The sequence below is a fragment of the Penaeus monodon genome, chromosome 43 (genome assembly GCF_015228065.2).
Source record: "Penaeus monodon isolate SGIC_2016 chromosome 43, NSTDA_Pmon_1, whole genome shotgun sequence".
NCBI classification, from domain to species: domain Eukaryota; kingdom Metazoa; phylum Arthropoda; class Malacostraca; order Decapoda; family Penaeidae; genus Penaeus; species Penaeus monodon.
In genome coordinates this window covers 29,041,059-29,051,058 of record NC_051428.1, presented here as the reverse complement: position 1 = coordinate 29,051,058, position 10,000 = coordinate 29,041,059, and the positions used below count along the sequence as shown (strand labels likewise).

Genomic DNA, 10,000 nt, shown 5'->3' with positions numbered 1-10,000 from the left:
CCCCTCCACAGTCAACGCCGGATGTCTCCAATAAAAAGGAGTTTCCGATCATTTCAAAAATGCAGAAAAAGAACCACAGGAATAATGGTTCAAAGTGCACTGCAAAAGCCTCCCCAAGGGATGATAATCTCCTCTTTGACGAGGAAGATATGGCTCTCCTGTTGACTGCTGTAGTCACTGCAGTAGCAACAGCTTTGGGGAGCTTGAGTGAGAAGGCGGAGAAGGCAGTCTCGGTCGCCATGACGACAATGACCCAGACTTTTGCAGTCCTGAAAGGGAGGAAGCTGAACAGAAACAAAGCAGCCCCATCCTCACCCCAGGACGAGACTGCCCTCCCCACCCCAACCCTGGCCACGCACATACAGGCAGAGCCAGAACAGGCTGAATCCAGTGCAACCAGTGCCAGAACAACCTGACCTTACCCAAATAAAGTTAGTAAGGAGAAAAGATACACAGACAAAGCCTGAAGTGAGGACAGCCAAATTCACTAAAGTCAGAGCTACCAAAGGCTCTCTACCTCCCACTATCACCAAGTAACATCATGACACACAATCTAGACATACTACAGTGTTCACTTCTCGGGGTATCATGTCTTCATGCTTCCAAGCACAACTGGCAAAAGAGGCTTGATCACCCTGATCAGAGCAACAATCCCTTGCTCCGCAATAGCCGATGCACCACACTGTGGAGACGATGTTATATTTCTTGCCGCTGAGATTCACCTGCCAGGCTGTAGGAGCTTAGACATAAGCCACGTCTGTGCTACTGCAGCACAAGACCGAGTGATCATAGGGGGAGACTTTAATGCACACCACCCCATCTTGGCTCCCTGAAGGGCACCGGATGCGGCTGGCTATCACATAGCTAACATGCTTGAGACTTTCCCCGAGATCGCTCTTCTCAATAACTACGAGCCAACGCATGTCAGATGAGGGGTCCTAGACCTCACCTTGGCCACTGCGGCTCTGATGGAGATAATTAAATGGTGTATCGATGAGACAGTCACAAGTGGCCATTATGGCACTGTTACTACCCTCATGGATGCTGGCCCAGCCCAAATGCCACAAGCAAAGAACCCCTGACAATCTAGTCTTGTAAGGGAAGCAGTCAGGGATGCCAAGGTAACTGCCATAAGAGTCAGGTAGGAAAAGTGGCTGAAATGGTATCAGTCCTTTGACCACCGAACCACCCTTACAGAGCGGTGGCAACAGGTCAGGCGAACTACTAGCTGCTCAGCCCCGAGATGAACACACCATGACCCTCAAGCAGAAGCAAACAGACTGGTGCACGAGTTCTCTGCGAGAACAAGCAGCAACAGTCTACCAGCTGAGGGCAAACCAAGAACGCCTACAACCAGGCAGACTTGCTCATATCAGAGAAAGGGCAGCCAAACCCGATAGCTCAGATGCCGGAAGAGGGCAATCATAGTTCCATCCCAAAACCAAAGGAGCCTGGGAAGTACTGCCCAATCTCTCTCCTCAGCTGTTTGGCCAAGACAGCCAAGAGAATGGTACTAAACCGGCTCCAGTGGAAAATGGGACCCCCACATAAACACCTACATGGGTTCACAAGAGGCATGAGTACAGCACACAGTATAGCCATGCTCTTAAGCACAATTAGCACTGTCACTTCTGTGGTAGTATTCCTAGACCTGGAGAAGGTTTTAGAATTAGCAAGTCCTCTTGCTATTCAGGAAAGCCTGATCCAGAAAGGAATCAGAGGAAAGCTCTTGGCTTGGATAGGTGACTATTTCAGGAACAGAACAGCCAAAGTCAGATTCTAAGGTCACCTATCACAATACATGCCACTAGAAAATGGAACACCACAGTCCAGCCCTTTTCAACACCCTAATGTCCTGCATCCTCAACATACACTTCCCAGTGGTGTGGAAGATCATCTCCTATGCAGACGATCTCGCAATCTCCACTGGACCACACTGCCTAAGTAAAACCCAGCACTCTCTGGACCTTGTATCTGAGGAGTGCTGTAGGACAGGACTAAAGATCTCTGCAGCCAAATCTAAAGCCATGACTCTGAGACAAATTGTTCAAGGCACAAGTCTAAGAATCCAGGGAATGGACTTAGAATGGGTCCAGGTCTTCCAATACCTTGGGGTAATGATTGACCGGACCCTAGGAGCCAGACATAAAGTACTAAAATCATTCTATGTACATGCCATCCGTTCCATTGTGGACTATGCTTCTGTCTCCCTGATTGCCGCAAAACCAAGATTCTGGGTGCCCAAAATGGACTAAGGCCCTCACCCTTCTCATGGAGGCAAACTGTCTCCCCCTGGACTCACGAATTGATCTAACGGCAGCTCAGTTCCTTTCAAAAGTCATCCAAGTTCCCAGGAACACAAACATGAGACAAAAACTACTCAGACGCCTAGAACAAGACCACAAGCTGTTTTCAAACCCCTTTACTGAAGACCCGCCGTAGGCACAAACCTTGATCGTGTTCTCTATTATGAGCTTGTCAAGGAGAAAGAATTAATAATACCCCATGCCTAGTCTAACGCCAGAAGCTGAGAGGGTGTTTGCAGCCATCACTCCTCCGGGTAGTAGAACCTACTTCACGGATGGATCAGTCAATCCCTTAAACCATACTGTAGGCGCCGGCTTTGCAACAAGGGATGCCACACAATCGATGAGGGTAACAGACAACGCCTCCTCACTACAGGCAGAGGCAGTTGCGATCATGGTAGCCCTAGCCCACAAGTCCCTGACGGAAGGACACGTGGTCATACATACAGACTCCAGCAGCAAAGCTCACCCAAAGACAACATCTACCTCCTGACCACTGTCCTTACCACAGCACAGGGGATTCTTGCTCAGGGTAGAATAATAATTATAAACTGGGTCCCTAGCCACATAGGCATCAAAGGGAATAAGCTTGCTGACAGACTAGCTGACATTAGCAGGGGTATGTCCCCAAATCCCATGATCATAAAACCGAGCCGAAGTGTAATGCCACAGGTCGTGCCCTCCTCCTGCAGCTTTACAGAGAGAAAACGAGATCCTCCCCCTCGGCCAGATGGTACTCAGACGCCACAGGTTATGCCACTGGCACTCACTGAAGCAATCAGTAGAGGTACCGAAGTCATTCTTCACATAATCAGATTAGGTTACCATTGCGTATGGCAGATCATAGAGACAATTGACTATGCAGACAGGTGTCGCATGCACTGTGACGAGCCTAACGCCAGGTTGTTATATTACTTACAGAATTGTGAGCACACACAATTTCTGAGACAGGGTCCGCCCACAACCGCCGCCGGACTGATAAAGAGATTATGCCGCATGCTTAGATCATGGCAGCAAGAGCGCCTGCTGGCAATCCCGCCACCACGGTAAGCATAGAGTGCCAGAGAATAAAACGAGACCCGGTCGAAGCCAGATCTTGGCAAATGTCAAACGAATGAACGAACGTCGCCGCCAGTTAGAAGTCAGGCACCATTCAAGAAACGTGGAATCCACTAAAATCGTGACCAGGACAAACATTAAATTCATGGTAAAACTAGGTTGGGAGAATAGGCAAAGTTTATGGAACAAGTTTATGGTGACAGTGGCCCAAAGAAATCCATGACCTACATATAGACAAGTCGGTTCAGAAGTGGAAGAAACGAAATTGAAGATGAGCTCCGCAATGACAGGCCATCATCGTCAGTTTGTGAGGAAAACAACTGTGTGTTCTACGCACACATTTCTGATGGAGAGTTTAGCGGTAAGCAAGCTTTCCGCTCGACGGGTCGCTAGGCTGTTGAGCCCAGATCAGCAGCAAACAAGGGTATATCTTTCAAAGGACATTTTGAACAAGTGGGATGAGGACTCTGAAGGTTTTCTGCAGAGAATTGTGACAGGAGATGCAACATGGCTCTACCAGTACGATCCCGAGGACGAAATTCAATCAAAGCAGTGGCTGCCCAGGGGTGGAAGTGGACCAGTCAAAGCAGAATCTGAGCTTTAAGAGGAAAGTGATGCAGAGGGGATTCTGCTCGTTGACTTCCTCGAGAGAAAGTAAACAATTACATCTGCATGTTATGAATGCATTTTGAGAAATCTGTCCCAAAAATATCAGAAAAACGCCTTGGAAAGCTGCATCAATGCGTTCTCTTCCACCACGACAATGCACCCGCACGGTAGACATGAGCTGTTCTGTTCAGATTACATGTCCCTCAGTTTTACTCAGACGGACTTAAAGGCTGGTATCAACGTTTGCAGAGGTGTATTGGCCTTAAAGGAGCATATGTTGAAAAATAAACATCATAACTGAAACCGTTTTTTCATACTGCCCCTCGTGTATACACGCACACACAAATACATACATATATATATATATATATATATATATATATATATATATATATATATATATATATATATAACATACATATATATATATATATTATATATATATATATATATATATATATATATATATATATATATATATATATATGTATATGTGTGTGTGTGTGTGTGTGTGTGTGGATGTGTGTATATATATATGTATATATTTATTATATATATATATATATATATATATATATATATATATATATATATATATATATACACACACACAGGCATAAGATATGAATGTAAATGCATAAATACATACATACATATATATATCTTCTTCTTTTAACGGTAGGTTCATGTCTGAGCCGCCGTGGTCACAGCATGATACTTAATTGTAGTTTTCATGTTGTGATGCTCTTGGAGTGAGTACTTGGTAGGGTCCCCAGTTCCTTTCCACGGAGAATGCCGGTGTTACCTTTTTAGGTAATCATTCTCTCTTATTTTATCCGGGCTTGGGACCAGCGCTGACCTGAGCTGGCTTGGCCACCCAGTGGCTAGGCAGGCAATCAAGGTGAAGTTCCTTGCCCAAGGGAATAACGCGGCGGTCGGCGACTCGAACCCTCGAACCCAGATTGCCGTCGTGACACTTTTGAGTCCGACGCTCTAACCATTCGGCCACCGCGGCCTTGACGATCATGGGCTTCCATGATTTTTTCTTAGCAATTTAGAGCGGTGGTTTGCCATTGCCTTCCGCCCGGTGTTTTTATCGAGTCACCATCTCTATTTACCCGGCACTGACTTGAGCTGGCTTGGCCACCCAGTGGCTAGGTAGGCAATCGAGGTGAAGTTCCTTGCCCAAGGTAAACAACGCGGCGGCCGGTGACTCGAACCCTCGAACTCAGATTGCCGTCGTGACAGTCTTAAGTCCGACGCTCTAACCATTCGGACACCGCGACCCCACATATATATATATATATATATATATATATATATATATATATATATATATATATATATATATATATCAATCAATAACGGTATGCTCATGCTTGAGCAGCCGTGGACCTCTCCACCATCCTTCGCCACTAAACTCGATCTTACGCTTTTCTTTCCACTTATACCATCGACAGCCCGACAGTGTGTGTGTGTGTGTGTGTGTGTGTGTGTGTGTGTGTGTGTGTGTGTGTGTGTGTGTGTGTGTGTGTGTGTGTGTGTGTGTGTGTGTTAATAACTTCATAAAACAAGATATGTAACTAATGCATTTTAATTTACATTCCTACTTGAATTTTGCATTGCCTTGACAAATGTGGTAAACTCGAGCTTGTCATATACCTGCTTTGTTCTCATTTATACATTTTCTGTGTAAATCAAATAAAATATCAGAGGAGCAAATAATAAAGAGAAACTGCATACTTGATCAGATTTTTATCATAAGCATTGAGAGGATAATAATTAACAGTTAAGACTAGAACCCTAGTCATATCTATGAGAATGAAGTGTAGAGCAGATGCTAAGACACCTCTGGTTTAGTTCTCTCCAATTTCTTTGCAAGGAAAACAAAAGACACTGTCATTATACCATTTTGTATTTCACAAAACACCATTTAGCACAAAAATAAAATCATGATTTGCCTTGGAATGAATTTCAAGCACTGCTGGTAAATATGACACTGATCTGGTTAAGCCTGGGTTCCTGAAAATTAACTTTTTTCTTTTTCTTCTTTTATTACACAAAGGTTATAACAGACACATAACCAGTTAATCGTTGAGGCAGTGATAAGACAATCATCCACTTCTCATGAGCTTTTCATTTTTGTGATTGTCCATTTCAGACTTGTTGGAATGAGTTTAGGAAATAATATGGTTCTGGACCATATGGCTTAATTTCTTTCTGTGCAAATGTTTGATAGCAAAGTGTGTTACATGCAATACAATGTTGTAAGCAAACTGGGGAGGAGCAGGAAAACTCAAAATCATGCCAAAGGCCTTTCTGATTTCTTGCTTCTTTTGATGCAATGAGGCAAGAAAAAAGCCCCAAAGCCTTTGGTAAAATAATGTGTTTCCTGATCTCTCTGTCATTTAATATACAACTTGTTCAGCATGAATCTTCCACGTATGTAGTGTGTAGCATTTAGCAAGTTCATCTGTAAGTGTAGCTAGGTGTGCTAACCTTCAACTAAAAACATTTCTTTACAAATATAATATAAAAAAGACATCTTGCTACAGTCCATTTGATTTTAACGGTATCATATCAGTGAAAAATGTTCATTGTGTGTAGCCAGTCAAAGTCCCATTGTTAATTGCCTGTAAATATACAGGCACAAAACAAAGCACTGAACACTAATTTCTATGAATCGAATAGAAATGATCTTCATTCTCAATTTTATCTGAACATTACACACCAACAAATACTTTATAAATCAAACAAGTTTATACTGGCTAACATGTAAACATATATGCAGGCATGTAAACACTAATGTACATGCATTTATGTATGCAGACTTTGACACAAACACACATTTACACACACTTTTACACACACACACACACACACACACACACACACACACACACACACACACACACACACACACACACACACACACACACACACACACACACACACACACACACACACACACCAAAGCATAGAAATTAAAGAAACAGTTACATGCAAAAACAAATATATATATATATATATATATATATATATATATATATATATATATATATATCATGCATATATATATATCATATATTATATAATATTATATGCATGCAAATTCATCATATAATTATATTATCATCATAATATATCTATATATGCAGTATATATATATATATTATATATATATATATATATTATGATATATATGTATATGTATATGCATATGTCTATTCTATGTATATGTATATATGTACATTATTATTATCATATATATATATTATATTATATATAATATATATATATATATATATATATAATATAAATAAATATATATAATAAATAAATAAATAAATATAAATAATAATATATAATATATATATATATATATATATCATATGTATGTATGTATATAAGTGAAGCCTCAATTTAGACTGCAGTAACAGTAAACAAATCCATAAAATAGCAATCAGCCTGAAAAATATTGGTGGTGCCTGTGCTCACTCACACCTGTGTCTAGATACCCAAGGTCAATGCTCTTGTTTGAATATTCTTTAAATTTGATTGATACTTGCTATAACATTCATGCACTACTGGATTTTAGATATCTTAATTTACAGATTAGAAGACGTGGATAATAGTTTACATGTTTGATTATTATGTAACATTTTGTTTTTGACTTCCTATCTTAATTACAATTGCATGTTGGAGTGAGGCTTTTTTTTTTTACATGCACATTTAAGATATCTTTAATACTGCATATGATACTGCCATAAAATAGCCCATTCTTTGCTATAGTCTGTGGGAGAACATATTCCCAAGATTAACATCATGTATCACAAATTAAGAGTTTAAAGCTGAATATAAATCATATAAATATCATACCAAAATCAATAATATTTACTTTTTATATCACATTATCACAATCAAGGTACATATAACCAGGTAGCTCCACTTCCATTTAGCCTGTTGAACCCTAAAATGAAACTGACTTCTTTTCAAGATACTCTGATGGCAGTTAATGGAAAGGAACTCTTCGCTATCATAAACAAAGGAGGAAAGTTTTTGTTTTACTTCTGTTAATAATAATGATATTGAATAAATTGTACAAATATATTATGTATCTAGTTATATCTGATGCCTCATAGTGAACTCCCATGGGCTAAACATGATGACTTCATTAGCTCTGTCCTTTATTTGATCTGGTCAATCCATTTGATATTTCTTGGTATTTTCAGTGGATTTATTTTGAAAATGGTTCAATAATGATGAGTGAAAAGTAAATGAAAATGAAACGAAGAAAAAAGAAATAAAAATGTTAATTAATACTGGCAAAGAGCTTACAAGTTGCCAACTGGGATTTTCATCAAGACAGAGTGGAGTTACCTGTTTCAAGCTCCCTTGATCACAATAGTGCTTATCACTGGAAAGGCATATGCTGTAACTAATTCATTAGTTACTTAAGTATTCAATATAATGTTAAAGACTGGATACAACATCAAGCCTTTTTAATTCCTTTCAAACAAAATTATTGGAATTCTATCTTTATTGATTCAGGTGAAGTGATAGTCACATACATCTGCTGAATAAAGTCTTTGTGAAAGACGTTATCAAAACAAAAAGGGCTTTTAAAAACCCTTCGATATCGTTATGATCTTATCATACAAGATTACTTTAATATCTTAACAATATAATAGAGTGAGATTCCACTTTCTATTTACAGATTACATTAGTGTTCTCTTTATGTAACTCTTTATAGCTTTCTCTATCTAAAATATTATCATATAACTTTTAAAATAAATAGTATTTATTACACTGATCCATTAATTATTCAAGCCCCTCCCTTTCCTCTCATACATTTTTGCTATTCCAATGCACCTTGAAAATGCTGCCTATCTATTAAGAAATTTACTAATAAGGATGTGCTTAACAAAAGTACAGTAGAACAGTGAAGGAAAAGTGTGCATGTATTGTACAAAGTGACTTGCATGGTGAATATGATGCATGATATAAAGGTATAGTGCAGGGTATAATGTGTTAAAATAAACTTTTTAAATTGAATGGGGGTCATGCCAAGGCTATTCCAATAATCATTATCAGTAATATTTGCACACAGACACATAATGATTATGTTTTCTTTTACACAGGCAAAACGACAATTAAAGCAACATCTTTTGCTCACACTAATGATTATCCATACAGTATTATGGCCTGAAAGAGATTAGAACTTATGGGAAAAATGAGAGAGAGAAAAAAAATCTATAGAATAATAATTTGCAAAGCACATCTCAGAACAATATTTACTATTAATGCTTATGAATTCATGAATTGAAATAAAATTTTCACTGATGATAAAAAAAGCAAACTATCTTCCACCTTACAAGGAATACATATTCAATCAAAGTCACTTAGGAGGAACTTGAAAAGCTCTAAAGCCTTATGCTAAAGTCTGGAGCTACCTTTTATGAAATTCTTAGCTTACTCTACCTGAGAAAGAGGGGTACAAAAATCTCAGTAGTGAAAGTGGGTTAACTGTATCTCTTTGCTTCATCAACTTGTCTGGGTTTCTTAATATTATCAGAGGAGGAGCGTGTAGAAACCCAAATGTGATTTCTACAGCATCATTAAAATTCACCAGTATACCCAAAATTATCACATACTAAAAACATCTCTGTAGACATCTACTGTTTAGATAGTATTCTGGCCTTTTTTTCTCAACTAAATTTCTCAATTTTTTTTTACATTTGTACTAAACCAATGTGATGCGATATTTAACTGGTTGCTAATTTTTACTTCATCCATCAAACTTTGTCATGATCAACTAGAGTAGAAAAATAGTAATCCCTTGTATGTCTCTAAACTTTGACTACATTTGGCATTTTTCTAAAAAAAAAAAAAAAAAAAAAAAAAAAAGTTAAGAGAGCATCAAAACCCAGTATAAGTTATTAAAACACAGAATTAAACAAAAAAAATACAGCTCTTTCTAAAAGTGTATAACAAAAATTTGTAAAGCCATCCATTCATACACAAAT

The 10,000-nt window shown here is 38.9% G+C and overlaps 1 protein-coding gene across 2 annotated transcripts in view; it reads right to left on the bottom strand.

Annotated features, from left to right (window-relative positions):
- Positions 1-7,652: 7,652 nt before the first annotated feature.
- Positions 7,653-10,000, bottom strand: part of LOC119568437 (cationic amino acid transporter 4-like) — a 28,547-nt gene continuing 26,199 nt past the window's right edge. For both annotated transcript variants that reach the window (XM_037916964.1, XM_037916965.1), the window contains one exon: positions 7,653-10,000. This exon is cut by the window's right edge and continues 1,171 nt beyond it. The gene's annotated coding sequence lies outside the window, so the exon portion shown is untranslated.